The 23,274-nt window shown below is 39.1% G+C and overlaps 1 protein-coding gene across 2 annotated transcripts in view; it reads left to right on the top strand.

Moving 5' to 3' along the window:
* The window catches only part of SP4 (Sp4 transcription factor), an 82,753-nt gene that overhangs the window by 23,567 nt on the left and 35,912 nt on the right, over window positions 1-23,274 (top strand). The window lies entirely within an intron of this gene.

Here is a 23,274-nt window from a genome sequence, read left to right on the forward strand (position 1 = left end):
ACTGGGCCAAATAATTATTTCATGAACCGAGATAATATGATGACAAGTTGTGAGATCAGTGAATTTATAGTGGAAGAAAATGAGTTAGGAGTTTTGGTGGGTTTTCTAATTAAGTTCCCCCCCCCCCCCACTGTGGCTAATGAGGTAAGAGGTAAATATACAAGATGTGGGGTGACATAGCTTTCTGCAGTGTTCTGTATTGCTGGGTCTTAATGTAAATATTGAGTCAAGTTTGGCTCTTTCACATTTGAAATAGAAAGGAGAGTGTTTTTTTTAATTTAATTTTTATTTTATATTAAGAGTATGCTTCATCTACAATGTTGTGTTAGTTTTAGGTGTATAGCTAAGTTGTTAGGTTATATACACACATATATCCATTGTTTTTCATATTCTTTTCCCATGTAGTTTATTACGGAATATTGAATAGAGTTCCCTATGCTATACAGTAGGTTCTTGTTGTCTATTTTATGTATAGTGGTGTGTATATGTTAATGTGAAAGAGAAAAGTATTAGTCACTCAATTGTGTCTGACACTTTGCAATTTCATGGACAGTAGTTGCCAGGTTCCTCCATCCACGGGATTCTCCAGGCAAGAATACTGGAGTGGGTTGTCATTTCCTTTTCCAGGGGATCTTCCCTATCCAGGGATTGAACCTGGGTCTCCTGTATTGTAGGCATATTCTTTACCTTCTGAACCATGAGGGAAGCCTATGTATATTAATACCAAACTCCTAATTTATTCCTTCCCCTACCTTTCCTTTTTGGTAATCAGGTTGTTTTCAAAGTCTATGAGTCTCTTTCTGTTTTGTAAATAAGTTCATTTGTATCATTTTTTAAGATTCTACATGTGAATGATAGAATTTTTTTAACTTTGCTTAGTATGATAATTTCCAGGTCCAGCCGTGTTGCTGCAAATGGCAAAATTTCATTAATTTTTTGACTAATATTCCATTGTGTGTGTGTTTGTGTGAAGTATATGTAACCACATCTTCCTTATCCATTCCTCTGTTGATGGACATGTAGGTTTCTTCCATGTTTTGGCTATTGTAATATGTGTCGTGCCTCAGTGAATATTGAGGTGCATGTATCTTTTCAAATTGTGATCTTATATGCCCAAGAGTGGAATTACTGGGTCATATGATAGTTTAATGTTTAGCTATTTAAGGAATCACCTTCATACTGTTTTCCATAATGATTGTACCAATTTTAGATTCCCACCAACATGTAGGACGGTTCCCTTTTCTCTGCACCCTCTACAGTATTTACTATTTGTGGACTCTTTAATGATGGGCATTCTGACTGGGTGCAAGGTGATAACCTTTTGTAGTTTTGGTTTGCATTTTTCTAACAGTTAGCATGTTGAGCATCTTTTCGTGTGCCTTTTGGTCATCTGTATGTCTTTTTTGGGAAAATGTCTGTTTAGGTCTTCTGCCCATTTATTGAGTGGGCTGTTTGTTTTGATATTGAGGTACGTGAGCCCTTTGTATATTTTGGAGATTAGTCACTTGTTGGTCACTTCATTTGCAAATATTTTCTCCCATTCTGTGGGTTGTCTTTTCATTTTGTTTATGGTTTACTTTGCTGTTCAAAAGCTTTGAAGTTTAGTTAGGTTCTGTTTGCTTATTTTTTGTTTCTATTTTCTTTAGGAAGTGAATCCCAAAAGATATTGCTGCAATTTATATCAAAAAATGTTCTGCCTCGGTTTCCCTCTAAGAGTTTTATAATATCCAGTCTTTAATCCATTTTTGGTTTATTTTTGTGTATGGTGTTAACAGAATGTTCTAGTTTCATTCTTTTACTTGTAGCTGTCCAGTTTTCCCAGCACCACTTGCAGAACAGTCTGTCTTTTCTCCCTTTTACATTCTTGCCTCCTCTGTTGTAGATTAATTGACCGTTAGTGAATGGGTTTATTTCTGGGCACTCTATCCTGTTCCATTGATCTCTGTGTGTTTGGTGAGAATATCACACTGTTTTGATGACTGTAGTTTTGTAATGTAGTTTGAAGTCCTCCAGCTCTGTTCTTTCTCAGGACTGTTTTAGCTGTTTGGAGTCTTCTGTGATTCCATACAAATTTTAAAATTTTTTGTTCTAGTTCTATGAAAAATGCCATTTGATTTGATAGGGATTGCATTGAATCTATAGATTGCCTCAGGTAGTGTAGTTTTGACATTTTGACAATACTGATTCTTCCAATCCAAGAACATGGTATGTCATTGTCTGTTTGTGTTATGTTCGATTTCTTTCATCAGTGTCTTACAGATTTCAGAGTACAGGTCTTTTTCCTCATTAAGTAAGTTTATTCCTATGATTTTATTCTTTTTGATGCAGTGTTAAGTGGGATGGTTTCCTTAATTTCTCTTTCTGATCTTTCATGGTTAGTGTGCAGAAATGCAAGTGATTTCTGTGTATGAATTTTGTATCCTGCAACCTTACCAAATTCATTGATGAGCTTTTGTAGTTCTCTGGTAGTGTCTTTAGGGTTAGAAAGGAGAGGTGGCTTTAAGTTGGTCCTCCACACGAACAGTAGTGATAGTTCTCCATTTCTCCATTTCCTCAGTAAACCAAACTAAATATGATATAATTAGATTGAAAGGAAAAATTTAGCTTAAACTAGAGAATTGCATTCATAATAATGTAAATAATAGGGAACAACTTATTGAGGGAAGGTTTAAACCTCTGCCCTTCAGAATTTTTTATATATTAACTACCTGTCAAATTGGAGAAGGAAATGGCAACCCATTCCAGTATTCTTGCTGGGAGAACCCCATGGAGAGAGGAGCTGGTGGGCTATAGTTCTTGGGGTTGCAAAGTGTTGGGGCACGACTGAAGTGGCTTAGCACGCACGCATCTGTCATATTGTTCTAGAGTTCCATGTCAGCTACTCCCCAGGGATTGTCTTATTTTGTAAAGTAAAAAAAAATAAATTTTTTGATCATAGAGTAAAGCACTTCGCAACTTCTATATACTGCAACCTTAAATCATGGAGGAATGATATTGAATAATAACCTGATACATTTGGGGAACTCATAGACTTAAATTTTTTTTCCCCACTTCCTACCAGATTTCCCATCTCCTGTTTTTCTTGCCAGCTCTTGCACCTGATCTGCTAATGGTCCTGAAACGCTGTTATTGCCGTTATTGCCGTAGCATTCAGCTTTTGTAATTGAAAATGTGGCCGTAAGTTGGAGCTGAGTAATGGTTCCCTGTGCTACTTCTAATAGTAACCTGATTATCTTTGCTTCCTCCACTGTGCATAGACAGTGCATTGTATATAGTTACAGCCTGAGATTTATTGTTAGTCGCTCAGTAGTGTCTGACTGACTCTTTGCAACCCCCAAGTACTGTAACCTGTCAGGCTCCTCTGTTCATGTGATTTTCCAGGCAAAAATATTGGAGTAGATGGCCATTACCTTCTCTAGGAGATCTTCCTGACCCAAGGATCAAACCCAGATCTTCTGCTTTGCAGACAGATTCTTTACCATTGAGCCACCAGGGAAACCCTGCTTATAGTTGGTGCTTAATAAATATTTGACTCAGTAGATGCAGCTCTGTTTTTTAAAAAAATTGTATTTAAAATACTTGATTCTGTTTTTTATGTAGTATGTGGTTATTTTTCAAAATTTGTCAACTGTTTCAAGGACTGATATTCATTTTAACTGTAATAAAAATAAGCATACAGAAACTTTGGATTTCACCTTTTAGAATGCTTTGCCTTTTTTGTTAGCTGAATAAAATACTTTAATGTCATGGTAATGTGAAAATCTCAATGTTCTGTATTGCTGTAAAATCTTTTGATTTTATATAATGACATTCTATATTGAGTTTGTTTATTTATTGTAATTGCTAGTAAAAGTTACCCTAAGCAGTTTTTTCTTGTGTTTTAGCATTATAGTTGCTTTTTGTACTGAAATGTTAGATAAACGTTGGACAGTCATAGTCCAGATAAGATAAATCTGGCCAAATTTTACACTTTGTTGTTTAGGATATTAAAATCATTCATAATTCATTGTTTATTAATTAAAACTAAAAATTTTAAGTGATACAAAACTACTAGTGGCTTTTGGAAGATTATAACTAAATGTGGTTTTGTTTTGTTTTCAATCTCTCTTTGTGTTTAGAGGATTTACTAGGTCTAGAAATAAGAACATTTGCATGTTCCTTTCCTTTTCAAAATCAGGAGTATTCCTTAGTAATGAATAGATCATTGTCTGCCCAAGCTGATAACACACATTGAATTTTTCCAAGGGACAGTAAAGTAGAAATGGAAAATAATAAACTCCCTAATGTGACAGAGAGGATAGGAATATGAATGTGATCCACTGGGCTTTTTTAAATTAGTTATTTCTTTATATAATTTATTTCATAGTTATTCCTGTATATCATGGTTAAGTGTAGAAATAATCTTGATACACCTTAGCTGTGAATATTTAAATGAAATATTAATACAGGTATCTTATAAATTCATGCATGGTCTTTTGGAGCTTTATCGTGGCGAAGAAATTAAAAGGACAATATAAACTTAATTCTTAGAACTATTTTGAAGAGAAAATGTAGAGATCATTTGTTAAGAATTAGGCTTTGATTATAATTTTACAGTGGAACTCATTCATTTCCTTGTCTGCACACATCTTTAAATTATTTAAGTTAGTCTGTTCCATTAAATGAGCAGACAGTTCTCTTTTAAGGTTTATTTCTGTAAATGAGTTTTTAAGTTAATCGTACTCTGAATTTTTATAAGTAAACAGAACCTTTTCTTTGCCTATGTTCTAATTCCCCCACAAATATGCCAAATGTTATTTCAGTTCAAGAAAGTCAATATAGTTTTAAAAATTCTCCCCCTGTTCCTCCAAAGGTGTGCTCATATTCATCTCATCTTAATTGGAAGTGAGAAGTGGTGACTAGTACAGAATTGTCCTCAACTGAGATGGGGCTGGATTACATTTCAGAGAATGTAGGGTGGTTCTTACATGGTTAGAATGATCCTCTCTATGGTTTTAGAGAAAATCTGTGGTGGGTTTATGTACACTTGAAAGTAGAAAGCTAGTCTTTCCTGGTTTTGCTCAGTTTCCTATTAGAGATGAATCTTAGAATAGCTGTCTATATGGGATTAGGCTGATTCATGACAGCCTAACAGTGTTGGCCTAGCCTGTCTTGGCCCTGAACTGCACAACTATTTTAAGCCATGAGCCTAAGAACTGTCAGAGCATACTGTACCCTTCTAGCTCTGAGTGCCACTTCTGTATTTCCCAGCTTGGACAGATCAACTGTAAACTTCAGTACATTAAAGTCTCTCATTCAAGGGACTTTCCTAGTGGTCCAGTGGCTAAGACTCCATGCTCCCCTTACAGGGGCCCCAGGTTCAATTCATGGTCCGAGAATTGGATCTCACTTGCCACAACTAAAGATCCTGCTTGCCACAACTAGGACCCAGCACAGCCAAATAAAGAGGAGAAAAAAAAATTTTTTTAAAGACTTGCCATTCTAATGTTTTAGGAATCCACATCAACCTAGACAGGCTAGCTTGCTTTGACATACCAAAGCATCATTGGTGGGGGAAGATAATTAAAATCCAAACCCTATATTTTATTAATACCTGTTTATTACTTGTTTGGGTGAACTGCCTGTAAAACAGAAAAATTCCATCATTTGATAATCATTGTTACAAAATTTTGCTGTTTTCAGACGCCAGTACACTAATGCCTGATTCTGTGATTGCCTTTGCACATGGTCTCCACTCTCATGTCAGATGACTTTTTTCTCATGTTTCCTATCACTGAGTTGTTAGTATTCCTGGTTGCTGATTTCTCTTTTTCTTATTATTATCTCTCAACTACATATCTTCTGTGTGATTAATCCTTAAGTTCCTACTAAGTGTAGGCACAGGGCTAAATTGCTAGAACATCAAAGATGGTATAAGACATAGTCCCTGCCTTAAAAAAAAGCTTCTGTTCTATGAGGAGACAGAATATTTATTAAAATTAGAGACGGTGCATAGAAATAATACATAGTGGCACATAGTAAAATTAAACTGAATGATAAGAGGTGGTTACATTGAAATTAAAAGTTGAAGGATGTCACTGAGAGACAAGATGGAAATAAAGGCTTTCTAAGGGAACATTTCATGCAAAGATGGGCACAATCAAGGACAGAAATGGTATGGACCTAACAGAAGCAGAAGATATTATGAAGAGGTGGCAAGAAAACACAGAAGAACTGTACAAAAAAGATCTTCACGACCCAGATGATCACTATCATGTGATCACTCACCTAGAGCCAGACATCCTGGAATGTGAAGTCAACTGGGCCTTAGAAAGCATCACTACGAACAAAGCTAGTGGAGCTGATGGAATTCCAGTTGAGCTATTTCAAATCCTAAAAGTTGATGCTGTGAAAGTGCTGCACTCAATATGCCAGCAAATTTGGAAAACCCAGCAGTGGCCAAAGGACTGGAAAAGATCAGTTTTCATTCCAGTCCCAAAGAAAGGCAAGGCCAAAGAATGCTCAAACTACCACACAGTTGCACTCATCTCACATGCTTGCTCAAAATTCTACAAGCCAGGCTTCAACAATACGTGAACCGTGAACTTCCAGATGTACAAGCTGGTTTTCAAAAAGTCAAAGGAACCAGAGATCAAATTGCCAACATCTGCTGGATCATCGAAAAAGCAAGAGAGTTCCAGAAAAACATCTATTTCTGCTTTATTGACTATGCCAAAGCCTTTGACTGTGTGGATCACCACACACTGTGGAAGATTCTAAAAGAGATGAGAATATCAGACCACCTGACCTGCCTCTTGATAAACCTGTATGCAGGTCACGAAGCAACAGTTAGAATGGGACATGGAACAACAGACTGGTTCCAAAGAGGAAAAGAAATAGCTCAAGGCTGTATATTGTCACCCTGCTTATTTAACTTATATGCAGAGTATATCATGAGAAATGCTGGGCTGGAGGAAGCACAAGCTGGAATCAAGATTCCCAGAAGAAATATCAATAACCTGATATATGCAGATGACACCACCTTTACGGCAGAAAGGGAAGAAAAACTAAAAAGCCTCTTGATGAAAGTGAAAGAGGAGAGTGAAAAAGTTGGCTTAAAGCTCAACATTCAGAAAACAAAGATCATCACATCTGGTCCCATCACTTCATGTAAATAGATGGGGAAACAGTGGCAGACTTTATTTTTTGGGGCTCCACAATCACTGAAGATGATGACTACAGCCATGAAATTAATAGTCGCTTGCTCCTTGGAAGAAAAGCTGTGACCAACCTAGACAGCATATTAAAAAGCAGAGACATTACTTTGCCAACAAAGGTCCGTCTAGTCAAGGCTATTGGTTTTTCCAGTGGTCATGTATGTATGTGAGAGTTGGACTATAAAGAAAACTGAGCGCCGAAGAATTGATGCTTTTGAAATGTGGTGTTGGAGAAGACTCGAGAGTCCGTTGGACTACATGAAGATCCAACCAGTCAGTCCATCCCAAAGGAGGTCAGTTCTGAATGTTCATTGGAAGAACTGATGTTGAAGCTGAAACTCCAATACTTTGTCCACCTGATGCCAAGAGCTGATGCATTGGAAAAGACCCTCTTGCTAGGAAAGATTGAAGGCAGGAGGAGAAGGGGACAGAGGATGAGATGGTTGGATGGCATCACCAACTTAATGGATATGAGTTTGGGTAAACTCCGGAAGTTGATGATGACAGGGAGGCCTGGTGTGCTGCAGTCCATGGGGTCACAAAGAGTCGGACATGACTGAGCGACTGAACTGAAGCCTACGAAGCTTGAACTGATACTTGAAGGAAGGGAAAGTCCTCCCAAGAGTGTGAACTAAGAAGGAATGCATCAATGGCCAAAGAAACAGCTGGTGCAGAAGAGAAGGAGCGGAAATGTGATTTACCTGTTTAAGAAAGAATTGGTAGATCCTCTTAGTTGGTGGAGACTTTGAGGAAAATGGTAGAAGGTGCAGTTGGTAAGATTGGTAGAAGTTTGGGTATAGACTGAGAATGTCAGACCAAAGACTGGGGACAAGTCACTAAAACAGTGTGTGAGTGTGTTAATTTTTGGAGGGATAGAGGCAGTTTCATTTATGAAAAGGTATTTTAGTTTTACTATCTAACAGACATAGGAAAAACTGGAAGTCCAATTTTGAGACCATATGGTTAGTTATGATATCAGTGATGGGAAATCTGAACTTGGATGTAAAATGTGATTCAAGAGACTTCAAGAGAGCAATTGACAGAATGTGATGCATGAATATAGAGAAGAAATACTAAGTTTAAGGTAATTCTTTAGAGTTTGAGCCCAAGTGACCATGAAAATGATCACACCATTAAAAGAAGTGACATTGAGAAAAACACAGTGATGAACCTGAGTTTGGTTATTTGTTAAGGTTGAGTTAAAAGTACAACATTCTGTTGGAGATGTCCAGTTTATATTTGGAGATTGAATCTGAGAAGAGGGATCATAGTTGTCATTCTGGATTTGGGGTGTGTCTTCTACATAGAGATAGTAGTTGAAGTTATGGCAGTATATGAGATTGATGAGGGAAACAGTTTTGAGTTTGAAGTGCAGTAGAGTGAGAACTAGCCTTAGGGTTACACTCAGTCTTCTGGGAACAAAGAAGAAAGTTGAGTCGATAAGTGAGTTCAGTCAGGGAGATAGGAAGAGAACAAGATTGTATGTCAGCAACTAAGAGGAATCTCAGAATATTGAATATTGAAAAGATGATTTGGAGAGTGAGTGTTTATAAAATTTCATTGGATTTTGTGTTTGAAACTTGTTTTTTTTTAGCTTTTTTATTTTGGCTGTGCTAGGTCGTCATTGCTTTTCACAGTTTTAGTTGCAGTGAGCAGGGGCTACTCTTCGTTGCAGTGCTTGGGCTCCTCCTTGCAGTATCTTTTTGATAATGTATAGTCCAATGAGAGAGTTTGCAAGAAAGGTTTTTCAAGGAAGTGATATAGGATGACAAGAAATTAGCCAGGTTGGCAAAGAAAGGACATTCCAGGCAAATGCTCAGAGTCATGTAATAGCATGATGTGATCAGGAACTCACAGATGGTTTTTCATGTGTTCATACCAAGAGTTTATGTGCAGTAGTCATGGTGACAAATTCCAGGACATGGAGATTCTTCCCTTGTCATGATACAGAGTTTAAAAGCTTCGAGGAGCTTTCAGGGGACCTTAAGAAAAATATCATGGTCAAATACACATTTTAGGTTGCATAATACGGACTTGGATGGGAGGAGGCTAATCTAATTTCAAGGAGATTGATTCACTAGGAAAGTAGAACTAGTGGAGAGGAAAAACCTGGAGAGAGAGAAGAGATATAGTTTCTGAGGCAGTAGAAAAACCCAGATTGTTTTCAGAGATATTTCTGACGGAAATTACCAACGGACATGACAAGTTCAAAGAGGCAAGAGAAAATTGGCAAAGGATGCCAAATAAAGGCAGAAGAGGTTGCTGAATTGAGTGTTTTTCCAGTCAGATAACTAGAGAACAAGGTGAAGATGAGGATGAAGTTCAAAAATTTGGGAAGTGAAAATGGCAAAAGGTTAATTGATGAGAGAAGAGGCATATGGAATTTGACTTGGAGATAAAGCAGTTCTAATTGATGACATAGTTGGAGCTGGGGTTCCGCTTGGAGGAGATACCTTGAGCATAGAACTGATTTTCCTTTCCTGACCTGCTTCCCTCCCTGTTTCCTTTCTAAGTTGATGGGCTCATTTTCTTCCTTGTACCCAGACCATGATTTTTAAGGACTGACTTGATCTTAGCCAGAGTTTGTAGTGATGTAGTCTGCTAAAATCACTAAGGTTTGTAGCTTTATGCCTGAACTTTGGAGTTAGACAGACTTTGATTCACATTTTGCCAATCGAGTGTTTTTCTGGATATGATGTCCACATCTGTAAAATGGTAATACTCATGTTATTTTAATGGGATAATAAATATAAAGTGATTTGCACAGTGCTTAGACTTCCCTGGTGGCTCAGATGGTAGAGTCTGCCTGCAATGTGGGAGACCTGGGTTCGATCCCTGGGTGGGGAAGATCCCCTGGAGAAGAAAATGGCAACCCACTCCAGTATTCTTGCCTGGAAAATCCCATGGATGGAGGAGTCTGGTGGGCTACAGTCCATGGGGTTGCAAAGACTTGGGCATGTCTGAGCGACTTCACTTTAGAGCACAGGAGAGTTTTCACTAAGTGATAACAGCCGTCACTGGGTTTTTTGTTACTATAGTTATTTTTCTTATATTGAGTTCTTTCTGTGTTCTATTCATTTTCAGGACCTCATCATCTAGAAGGTAAAATAGGTTCTTCTTAACTGGCTTCTCTGTCACATACTTGACATTCCAGAGTTTTCCCAAAACTCAGATTTGATTGTGCACACTCTTTCCTGTCCTCAAAGATTTCCAATTGCAGATTTTTCAAGTTATTAAGACTAATACGTTTTATTTTCAGGAGGTGAGAGCCTAATGTGGGGTAAAGTTTGTGGTAGAGATCCTATCAGTTCAGGCCTACCTGTAGTGACTCTGTTACCTCTGAAGAAATGAAAAAAGTTTTATACCTTTAAAAACTACTAACATTCCATATAGAAGTAGCCTGGTTTTCCTTTGACTTTTCCTACCACCCCCTTAATAAATTAGTATGGTTCAATAAAGAATGAGTGAAATGAGGGAAAATGAGAATTTTTCTTAAAGAAATAGTGAGATTCTGTTTAAAGAAAATACTCAGTTCCTTCTGGGGTTAGTTGCTTGCTAACTGGGAAGGGTTTCTACAGCATAAACTTTTCCTTATACACACAAGGAGTTGAGAAGAGTGGCCCTGTTAGTCTAGATAAGGGACAGGATACATAGAAATAGCTAACAGTTAAAGAGAAATGTACTTATTATTAATGAATTACTGAAGTATGTATATATAATTAATTTAAGATGGTTTAGTAGCTTTCCTCTTTTACAGTTGGGCTTCCTAAAGTGTTCTTTGATAGAAAAATAGATTTATGATTTACCTTATAGCTTTGCAATTTCAGGAGGGTTTTCAGGTTCTGATTCTAGAGAAATTGATGTGTAAACTTAGGACTCACAGGAGACTGACGTAAAAACTCAAATACTGTCTTTTTGTTGGTTGGTTGGTTGGTGTTTTTTTTTTTTTTTTAGTGTACCTTAAGAGAGAAATTTTTTCAGTTACTTGAATACACTTAATCTTCTTTTCCTGGTATCAGAGTTCGGTTCAGTTCAGTTCAGTCGCTCAGTCGTGTCTGACTCTTCGCAACCCCATAAACCTCAGTGCACCAGGCCTCCCTGTCCATCACCAACTCCCGGAGTCTACCCAAACCCATGTCCATCGAGTCGGTGATGCCATCCAACCATCTCATCCTCTGTCGTCCCCTTCTTCTCCTGCCCTCAATCTTTCCCAGCATCAGGGTCTTTTCAAATGAGTCAGCTCTTCGCATCAGGTGGCCAAAGTATTGGAGTTTCAGCTTCAGCATCAGTCCTTCCAACGAACATTGAGGACAGATCTCCTTTAGGATGGACTGGTTGGATCTCCTTGCAGTGCAAGGGACTCTCAAGTCTTTTCCAACACCACAGTTCAAAAGCATTAATTTTTCGGCACTCAGGTTTCATCACAATTCAGCTCTCACATCCATACATGACCACTGGAAAAACCATAGCCTTGACCAGACGGACCTTTGTTGGCAAAGTAATGTCTCTGCTTTTTAATATGCTATCTAGTTTAGCATAACTTTCCTTCCAAGGAGTAAGCGTCTTTTAATTTCATGGCTACAGTCACCATCTGCAGTGATTTTGGAGCCCAAGAATGTAAAGTCAGCCACTGTTTCCACTGTCTCCCCATCTATTACCCATGAGGTGATGGGACTAGATGCCATGATCTTAGTTTTCTGAATGTTGAGCTTTAAGCCAACTTTTTCACTCTCCTGTTTCACTTTCATCAAAAGACTTTTTAGTTCCTCTTCACTTTCTGCCATAAGGGTGGTGTCATCTGCATATCTCAGGTTATTGATATTTCTCCTGGCAATCTTAAATCCAGCTTGTGCTTCTTCCAGCCCAGCGTTTCTCATGATGTACTCTGCATATAATTAAATAAGCAGGGTGACAATGTATTTGACGCACTCCTTTTACTATTTGGACCCAGTCTGTTGTTCCATGGCCAGTTCTAGCTGTTGCTTCCTGACCTGCATACAGGTTTCTCAAAAGGCAGGTCAGGTGGTCTGGTATTCCCATCTCTTTCAGAATTTTCCAGTTTATTGTGATCCACACAGTCGAAGGCTTTCACGTAGTCAGTAAAGCAGGAATAGATGTCTTTCTGGAACTCTCTTGCTTTTTTGATGATCCAGCGAATATTGACAATTTGATCTCTGGTTCCTCTGCCTTTTTTAAAACCAGCTTGAACATCTGAAAGTTCTCGGTTCACATATTGCTGAAGCCTGGCTTTGGAGAATTTTGACCGTTACTTTACTAGCATGTGAGATGAGTGCAATTGTGCAGTAGTTTGAGCATTCTTTGGCATTGCCTTTCTTAGGGATTGGAGTGAAAACTGACCTTTTCCAGTCCTGTGGCCACTGCTGGGTTTTCCTATTTTGCTGGCATATTGAGTGCAGCACTTTCACAGCATCATCTTTCAGGATTTGAAATAGCTCAACTGGAATTCCATCAGCTCCACTAGCTTTGTTCGTAGTGATGCTTTCTAAGGCCCACTTGACTTCACATTCCAGGATGTCTGGCTCTAGGTGAATGATCACACCATTGTGGTTATCTGGGTCATGAAGATCTTTTTGTACAGTTCTTCTGTGTATTCTTGCCACCTTTTCTTAATATCTTCTGTTTCTGTTAGGTCTGTACCATTTCTGTCCTTTATTGAGCCCATTTCTGTCCTTTATTGAGCCCATTTTTGCATGAAATGTTCCCTTGGTATCTATCTCTAATTTTCTTGAAGAGATCTCTAGTCTTTCCCATTCTGTTGTTTTCCTCTATTTCTTTGCATTGATCACTGAGGAAGGCTTTCTTATCTCTCCTGGCTATTCTTTGGAACCCTACATTCAAATGGAAATATCTTTCCTTTTCTTCTTTGCTTTTTGCTTCTCTTTTCACAGCTATTTGTAAGGCCTCCTCAGACAACCATTTTGGCTTTTTGCATTTCTTTTCCATGGGTATGGTCTTGATCCCTGTCTCCTGTACAATGTCATGAACCTCCATCCATAGTTCATCAGGCTCTCTGTCTATCAGATCTAGTCCCTTAAATCTATTTCTCACTATCTATTTCTATAGTCATAAGGGATTTGATTTAGGTCATACCTGAATGGTTGGTCTAGTGGTTATCCCTACTCTCTTCAGTTTAAGTCTGAATTTGGCAATAAGGAGTTCACGATCTGAGCCACAGTCAGCTCCCGGTCTTGTTTTTGCTGACTGTATAGAGGTTCTCCATCTTTGGCTGCAAAGAATATAATCAGTCTGATTTCGGTGTTGGCCATCTGGTGATGTCCATGCGTAGAGTCTTCTCTTGTGTTGTTGGAAGAGGCTGTTTGCTATGACCATTGCATTCTCTTTGCAAAAACTCTGTTAGCCTTTGCCCTGTTTCATTCCGTACTCCAAGGCCAAATTTGCCTGTTACTCCAGGTGTTTCTTGACTTCCTACTTTTGCATTTCAGTCCCCTATAATGGAAAGGACATCTTTTTTGGGTGTTATTTCTAGAAGGTCTTGTAGGTCTTCATAGAACCATTCAACTTCAGCTTCAGCATTACTGGTTGAGGCATAGGCTTGGATTACCATGATATTGAATGGTTTGCCTTGGACATGAACAGAGATCACTCTGTCATTTTTGAGATTGCATCCAGGTACTTCATTTCGTACTCTTTTGTTGACTATGATGGCTACTCCATTCCTTCTAAGGGATTCCTGCCCACGGTAGTAGATACAATTGTCTTCTGAGTTAAATTCACCCACTCCAGTCCAGTTTAGTTCGCTCATTCCTAGAATGTCGACAGTCACTCTTGCCATCTCCTGTTTGACCACTTCCAGTTTGCCTTGATTCATGGGCCTAACATTCCAGGTTCCTATGCAATATTGCTCTTTACAGCATCAAACCTTGCTTCTATCACCAGTCCCATCCACAACTGGGTATTGTTTTTGCTTTGGCTCCATCTCTTCATTCTTTCTGGAGTTATTTCTCCACTGTTCTCCAGTAGCATATTGGGCACCTATGAACCTGGGGAGTTCCTCTTTCAGTGTCCTATCATTTTGCCTTTTCCTACTGTTCATGGGGTTCTCAAGGCAAGAATACTGAAGTGGTTTGCCATTCCCTTCTCCAGTGGACCACATTCTGTCAGACCTCTCCACCATGACCCGACTGTCTTGGGTGGCCCCACATGGCATGGCTTCGTTTCATTGAGTTAGACAAGACTGTGGTCCTGTGATCAAGTTGGCTAGTTTTCTGTGATTATGGTTTTAGTGTGTCTGCCCTCTGATGCCCTCTTGCATCACCTACCGTCTTACTTGGGTTTCTCTTACCTTGGACGTGGGGTATCTCTTCACAGCCGCTCCAGGAAAGCACAGCTGCTGCTCCTTACCTTGGACGAGGGGTATCTCCTCACGGCCGCCCATCCTGACCTTGAACGTTGAGTAGCTCCTCTCGGCCCTCCTGCGCCCGCGCAGCAGCTGCTCCTTGGAGGAGCTTCCTCCGGGCTTCCCTGGTGTCTCAGAGGTTACAGCGTCTGCCTGCAGTGTGGAAGACCTGGGTTCGATCCCTGGGTCGGGAAGATCCCCTGGAGAAGGAAATGGCAACCCACTCCAGTATTCTTGCCTGGAGAATCCTATGGACGGAGGAGCCTGGTGGGTCCATGGGGTCGCAAAGAGTTGGACACGACTGAGCGACTTCACTCACTCACACTAATACATGCCTTAACTCAGGCACCTGCCTTGAGGTTGCCAGATCCAGAAAAAGCATTCCAAAAATTGATGCATAGGTCTGGTCTAAGCAGCTTCCTGTTTAGAAGGAAGCTGTCTAATCTATGTAAAAGTTGCAGTAGAACACTGATAAAATCATGTCCATAATGTAATATGGAGGATATAATGATAGATCTTTTACAGGTCTTATTTAAAAATTATTACTATTGATTGTTTGGTAGTGTTTTATTTAAAATGTGACCTTGGATCCATTAAGTTTCTGTTTAAAACTATTTTTAACTCATTTCCTCCAAAGCCCAGTTAATATCCCTAGTTCCTAGGGAGATACCCCAACCAGCCAGAAAGGAGTCCCTGGCCCAGGCTTGTTCAGCTTAAGCTTGATAGCAACTGCATCACCTTGAATGATTTATATAACTTCTCAGAGGCTTTGGAGAGGGCATTTGGTGAGAAAGTATAAGTATAAAGTCGTTGATTTCTGTAATGGCCATTTAATATATTCACTTAAAGTGAGTGATGATTATTATTGTTTTTTAGTCACTAAGTTGTGTCCAGCTCTTTTGCGACCCCATGGATTGTAGCCCGCCAGACTCTTCTGTCCATGGGATTTCCCAGGCAAGAAGACTGGAGTGGGTTGCCATTTCCTTTTCCAGGGAGTCTTCCCGACCCAGGGATCAAACCCACATGTCCTGTATTGGCAGGCATATTCTTTGCCATTGAGCCCCAGGGGAGGCCAGAGCGATTATATGGCAGCTGTCTCTGGTTGGGGAAGGGAGGCATGATTCTTTAACAAGGACTCACCCCTCTCATCCCCACTCCAGAGAGTCACTCATTTAAGAAATTGAACGAGATCCTTCCTGATTTATCTTTCCAACACTCCTTAGCCCCTCATTTTCTTGTAGTTTAATATCTAGCAATTCAGTATCTCAGTTATGCCTTTAAATATTTCCTTCTTGTTGCCTTCCTGTTTTCCTTTATTCTTTCTACCTATCCGTGGTTTCATCTCCTCTGTGAAACCTTCATTGTTTTTCCTTGCCAGTAAATCATTTTCCTCTGTCCTTCTTAAGCATCTTATGTATGTTTTTGTTGTAGGATATATCATACTTTGAAAAGACCCTGATGCTGGGAAAGATTGAAGGCGGTAGGAGAAGGGGATGACAGAGGATGAGCTGGTTGAATGGCATCAGTGACTCAATGGACATGAGTTTGAGTAAGCTACAGGAGTTGGTGATGGACAGGGAGGCCTGGCATGCTGCAGTCCATGGGGTCGCAAAGAGTCGGACACAACTGAACGACTGAACTGAAACTGAATATCGTAATTATTTGGTTGAACTTGACTTCCCCACAGGTTTGAGTTTCAAGTCAGACTTGAAGTGTTAAGCAGGTAGCAGGTACTCAGGAAATGTTTGGTGAATGAATCTATCTCACTTGTACACTGGTTTCTTATCTAAAGATCTAAGACCTATAGAAATCTGAATGGCTATTATTAAGTGTTTGTACTTAATAATTTATGCAATTGTAGATGTAGTTGAGTGTTTAGTCATACTCCAGATATTGGGCATTATCTCAGTTAATTCCTGCTACTCAAAAGAAGAAACTACAGAGATTTAGAACTCAAAGACAGATCTGTCTGACTCCAAAGCTCTTCTTTAATCTATAGGTACTGCTGAACTGTCCATTATATCTGCTGAGAAACTCAGTATAGCTTTGCAACTTGTACATGACCCACTGTAGGTAAATGAGTCCTGGAAGTCACTGGCTAATAGAGTTCATCTTCATTTAAGAAGTGCAGAGAGGACTTCGTTATCTTAATCTCAAGTTATAGTTCTTCTGTGGCAAAAATCCACATAGTTAAAAGCTCTTCAGTAAGGTAAAGAAGTATTTTGTAATTAATAAGCAAAATTTCAAACTCAGGATATTATTCTTTTTACTGCCACTGTCCTGTGGAATCTATCCGAGTCATACATCTGTCAAAGTCTGAAGAAAGGCAAGCGCATTCTTTACCCTTCAGTCACCTGGGAAGCCAAAAATGCCTTCCCATTCAGTTCAGTCACTCAGTCATGTCCGACTCTTTGTGACCCCGTGGACTGCAACACACCAGGCCTTCCTGTCCGTCACTAACTCCCGGAGCTAGATGTCCATCGAGTCAGGGATGCCATCCAGCCATCTCATCTTCTGTCACCCCCTTCTCCTCCTGCCTTCAGTATTTCCCAGTATGAGGGTCTCTTCCACTGAGTCAGTTCTTCGCATCAGGTGGCCAAAGTATTGGAGCTTCGGCTTCAGCATCAGTCTTTCCAGTGAATATTCAGGATTGATTTCCTTGAGGATTGACTGGTTGGATCTCCTTGCAGTCCAAGGGACTCTCAAAAGTCTTCTCCAACACCACAGTTCAAAAGCATCAATTCTACAGCACTCAGCTTTCTTTATGATCCACCTCTCACATCCATACATGACTACTGGAAAAACCATAGCTTTGACTGGAAGGACCTTTGTTGGCAGTCATGTCTCTGCTTTTTAATATGCTGTCTAGGTTTATTATAACTTTGCTTCCAAGGAGCAAGTATCTTTTAATTTCATGGCTGCAGTCACTATCTGCAGTGATCTTGGAGCCCAAGAAAATAAGATTTCTCACTGTTTCCATTGTTTCCCCATCTATTTGCCATGAAGTGATGGGACTGGATACCACAATCTTTGTTTTTTTAATGTTGAGTTTTAAGCCAGCTTTTCACTCTCCTCTTTCATGTTCATCAAGAGGCTCTTTAGTTATTCTTTGCTTTCTGCCATAAGGGTGGTGTCATCTGCATATCTGAGGTTATTGATATTTCTCTCAGAAATCTTGATTCCAGCTTGTGATTCATCCAGCCCAGTATTTTGCATGATGTACTCTGCATATAAGTTAAATAAGCAGGGTGACAGTATATAGCCTTGACATACTCCTTTCTTAGTTTGGAACCAGTCTGTTGTTCCATGTCCAGTTCTAACTGTTGCTTCTTGACCTGCATACAGATTTCTCAGGATGCAGGTATGTTGGTCTGGTATTCCCGTCTCTTGAAGAATTTTCCAGTTTGTTGTGAACCACACAGAGGTTTTGGAGTAGTCAATAAAGCAGAGGTAGTTATTTTTCTGGAACACTCGTGCTTTTTCTATGATCCAGTAGATGTTGGCAATTTGATCTCTGGTTCCTCTGCCTTTTCTAAATCCAACTTGAACGTCTGGAAGTTCACAGTTCATGTACTGTTGAAGCCTCGCTTGGAGAATTTTGAGCATTACTTTACTAGCGTGTGAGATGAGTGCAGTGTTGTGGCATTGCCTTTCTTTGGGACTGGAATGAAAACTGACTTTTTCCAGTTCTGTGGCCGGTGCTGAGTTTTCCAAATTTGCTGGCATATTTAGTGCAGCACTGGATTGGGAAGATCCCCTGGAGAAGGGAATATGCCCACTCCAATATTCTGACCTGGAGAATACCATGAACTGTATAGTGGCATGAAATGGTCCCTTGGTATCTCTAACTTTATTGAAGAGATCTCCAGTCTTTCCCATTCTGTTGTTTTCCTCTATTTCTTTGCATTGATCACTGAGGATGGCTTTCTTATCTCTCCTTGCTGTTCTTTGGAACTCTGCATTCAGATGGGTGTGTCTTTCCTTTTTTCCTTTGCCTTTAGCTTCTCTTTTTTTCTCAGCTATTTGTAAAGCCTCCTCAGATAACCATTTTGCCTGTTTGCATTTCTTTTTCTTGATGGTGATCTTGATCACTGCCTCCTGTACGGTTCACAAACTTCCGCTCATAGTTCTTCAGGCACTCTATCAGATCTAATCCATTGAATCCATTTGTCACTTCCACTGAATAATTGTAAGGGATTTGACTTAGGTCATACCTTGTTTAATGGTTTTCCCTGCTTTCTTCAATTTAAGTCTGAATTTTGCAATAAGGAGATCATGATCTGAGCCACAGTCAGCTCCCAGTCTTGTTTTTGCTGACTTATATAGAGCTTTTCCATCTTCAGCTACAAAGAATGTAATCAGTCTGATTTCGGTATTGACCATCTGGTGATGTCCATGTGTAAAGTCTTCTCTTGTGTTGTTGGGAGAAAATGTTTGCTAAGATCAGTGCTTTCTTTTGGCAAAACTCTGTTAGCCTTTGCCCTACTTCACTTTGCACTCTAAGGCCAAACATGCCTATTACTCCAGGTATTTCTTGACTTCCTACTTTTGCATTCCAGTCCCCTATGATGAAAAGGACATCTTTTTTTGTTGTTAGTTCTATAAGATTTTGTAGGTCATCATAGAACCCTTCAACTTCAGCTTCTTTGGCATTAGTGGTTGGGGCATAGACTTGGATTAGTGTGATACTGTTGGAAATGAACAGAGATTATTCTGTTGTTTTTGAGATTGCACCCAATTGCTGCATTTTGAGCTCTTGTTGACTGTGAGGACTACTCCATTTCTTCTAAGGAATTCTTGCCCACAGTAGTAGATATACTGGTCATCTGAGTTAAATTCGCCCATTCCAGTCCATTTTAGTTTACTGATCCCTAAAATGTTGATGTTCACTCTTGCCGTCTCCTGTTTGAGCACTTCCGATTTGCCTTGATTCGTGGATGTAACACTCCAGGGTCCTATGTAATATTTTTCTTTATTGCACTGGACTTTACTTCCATCACCAATTACATCCACAACTGGGTTTGTTTTCACTTTATTTGACTCCGTCTCTTCATTCTTTCTGGAGTTATGTCTCCACTCTTCTCCAGTAGCATATTGGACATCTTCTGACCAGGGGAGTTCATCTTTCAGTGTCATATCTTTTTGCCTTTTCATGGGGTTCACAAGGCAAGAATACTGAGGTGGTTTGCCATTCCCTTCTCCAGTGGACCACATTTTGTCAGAACTCTCCACCATGACCCGTCTGTCGTGGGTGGCCCTGCATGGCATGGCTTATAGTTTCATTGAGTTAGGCAAGTCTGTGATCAGTTTAGTTAGTTTTCTGTGGTTGTGGTTTTTCATTTGCCCTCTGATGGATAAGGTATAAGAGGCATGTGGAAGCTTCCTGATGGGAGAGATGTCTAAAAATGTCTTTGGACGTTACCAAATATCCCCTGTAAGATAAAAATACCTCCAAGTGAGAATCAACTAGTTTAAAGAGATTTAGAGCCAACAATAGTAGAATTTTTAATTTTTTTAACAGCTTTATTGATGTCTGATTCATAGATCATATAGTACAGCCATCTAAAGTTTACATTCAGTGGCTTTTAGTGTATTCAAAGAACTGCATCCATCAACGTGATATAATTTTAGACATTTCATAACCTCATAAAGAAACCCCTGACACATTAGCAGTCCCTTCCCATTTCTTTTCTCCATCTCTACCCCACCTCCTCAACCATAGACATTCCTGGTTATCTTTTTATTTTTGGGAATGCACAGCTTTCTTGTCTGTTTTATATAATAAACCCTGTTTCAGAGTGTAGTTGCTGAAAATTATTTGCATCAGTGTAAGAAGACATACCTTCTTTCCTTCAGAGGCTTTTGTTTAGATGGACTGTAAGTTTAATTTGTAGAGGAAATAAGCCAAAATAGGCTGATATAAGAAACATTTTAAAGTTATTCAGAATAGTAAGAAGTCCATATAGCCTTCCACAGCAAGTTTTATAGTACAGAAGTCAACAATTTTTATTTTTCCTGATCAATTCTAGTAGATAATCCTATATTCTAGACTATGTGCAAAAATACAGTTATGAGACACATGTACTTCAAATAGTATTTTGAACCTGCTTCTTTATTATGAAATTATTATTGACTATTATTAAATAGATCATTTTCAGTGTATTGGTAGTTGGGTTAATCTTTTTCACAGATAAGATAATTGGGACTTCTTTTATTTTTCAAAAGTATAGGTCTATTTTACCTACACAGTAATGTTACCTATCACTCACTGCAAAAAAAAAAAAAAGACAACAAAAAAGTTAACAAATTATTTTTCCTGTAAAAGGAAATAAGAACCAGTTAGATTATATTCTCATTTATAAAACAAAAATATTATCTGTCCTCCTTCCCTCAAAGGGGTGGTATGAAATACTAAAAGAATCAAATCAGTACAGTCCAAAGAAAAGGGCAGTAAGGTTGTACCTCATCTTTTATCATTTCTACTTTCCCCTTTGTGTTCCCATTGTGTTTAAATGTTAATGAAGGCACAGTGTTTTTTAAAGTGTCATTTATAGTTGACTTCACAAGGCTTGAGCAAGCCTTATTTCCTTTGTTGTTAATGTGTGTGGTTAAAATTTATACATCATAGAAAATATTTTAAGCAAAACAAAGGCTCCTTTATTAAGGAGCTACACAAAAGAAAAAAACTAAGCCATAGTAGATAAATGGCAAAGGATAGGAAGACACAATTCAGAAAGGATATCTAAATGGTCAATATGTATTTGAAAAACATGATCAGTTCTATTAGGAATCAAATAAATGCAGATAAAAGCAATAATGAAGTTCCAGATTGGGTCTGTTAATTACTAGCAGGATTTTTCCTTTTAAAATTAGTCTTTAATATGTTAATAATACATGGAAACATTTTCTTTGTTTAAAAAAGTGTGCACCTAGTTTAAGTAAGACCGACACTCCTCCTAAACTACACTCCAATCTCAGATGCCCTTTTAGAAGTAAGCACTCCTAATCAATTTGTCATATATCCTTTCGGACTTTTTCCAGTTTATTTGTGAGTGTGAAAATCAGTGTAGGAAATAAAGAGTTGGACACGACTGAGCAACTGAACTGAATTGAACTGAATGGAAAGATCAAGTAGCTTCCTTTAATTCAGCCATGTATTTTTAGATGTTTATTTGGGTTAGTACATAAAGATTTCTTTCATTCTTTTTGACTGTTACAGACTATTCCTATTACAATGAATGGTTCTTTTGGAAACTGTGTTAAGAATGCACTTATAGAGGACAGTGGTGGTAAGGAGAGCGATTAGGAAGCTATTGTAATAATCAAGCAAAAGAAAATGGTAGATTGGACCACCATTTTTGTGGGATAACCTGTCTGATTCCTAGAAAGATTGCCTCTGAAAAATCTGGGTGGAAATGTTCCCTGGGAGATAACAAGAAGATTATGACACTCATGAGAAGTATTTGAGCATAAATGTACAGTTTTGGAAGACATCAGCTTATAGACAGTAGTAAAAGTTATGAAAGTGGGTGAATAACCAGAGGAGCAAGTTAGAATGAGAAGTGGGAATTCTGAGGGAATGGTCAGAGGAGGAGGAGGAACACCAGTGGTGGGTAGCAGCAGAGGAGCACGGGGAGAGCATTTCACGAAGAGGGTGGGGTTGGCAGCTGCAGGTGCTCCAGCCATGAAAGAAGAGCAAAGGGAAGAGTATTTGCGGTTTACCATCAGAGAAATTGTTCGTTCTGTCATTATTTTAGCAGAGCAATGGGTCAGACACCTAATTTCAGCAGTTGAAGAAGAGAACGGGGAATGAGGAGTAAAGGCAACCAGTGTAGGTAAATCTGTTAAGAATGTGATGTCACTTTAGGTTTAAATGCTGATAGGGAGAGCTAACAAAAAGGACGAGCTTCTGAGGATGTAGGCACTTAGCTCCAACAGCCACGTATTAAGGACGGCATGATCAGTGGTATAACGTGCCGCAGTGCAGTTTATTGAGACAATGCACTTTGGATTTGGCCATTAGGAGGAAATTAGTGAGTCAGGAGCCAAGTTCCTATGGTAGAGTCCTTTGAATGGCAGACTTTGGTCAATGGGGAATAAATGAAAGTTTTATTGAGCATGGAAGTGATATGATCACAATGTCATTAAAATGTTTTCTTCTTTTAAACTCTTCTTCATTAAGCTTATGTTATTGAGTGACTTATGTTAAATTGACCAGTATTTTGGTCATCTGATGCAAATAGCTGACTCATTGGAAAAGCCCCTGATGCTGGGAAAGATTGAGGGCAGGAGAAGAGGACGACAGAGGATGAGATGGCTGGATGGCACCACTGATGGAATGGACATGAACTTGGGCAAACTTTGGGAGATGGTAAGGGACAGAGAGGCCTGGTGTGCTGCCGTCCATGGGGTCGCAAAGAGTCAGACACAACTGGGGGACTGAACAACAACTGTTGAGTGGCTACTGTGTGTTGGGCTCTGTTTTACAGCTGAGGATGCAGCAGTGAACATAACAGGCAGGATTTCTGTTCTGTGACCTGTAACATCCAGGAGTGAGGTGAAGACAGAAAAATAATAAAAGGACATGATAATTTAAATAAGAGAAAATTTGATGAAACAAACAGACTGAGGGGAAACTATTTTAGATGTTGTGGTCAGGAATGGCATTTTCTAAAGAAGAGAGATTTGAACTATGATCAG

This window comes from Muntiacus reevesi, chromosome 6, assembly GCF_963930625.1.
Source record: "Muntiacus reevesi chromosome 6, mMunRee1.1, whole genome shotgun sequence".
Lineage (NCBI taxonomy): Eukaryota > Metazoa > Chordata > Mammalia > Artiodactyla > Cervidae > Muntiacus > Muntiacus reevesi.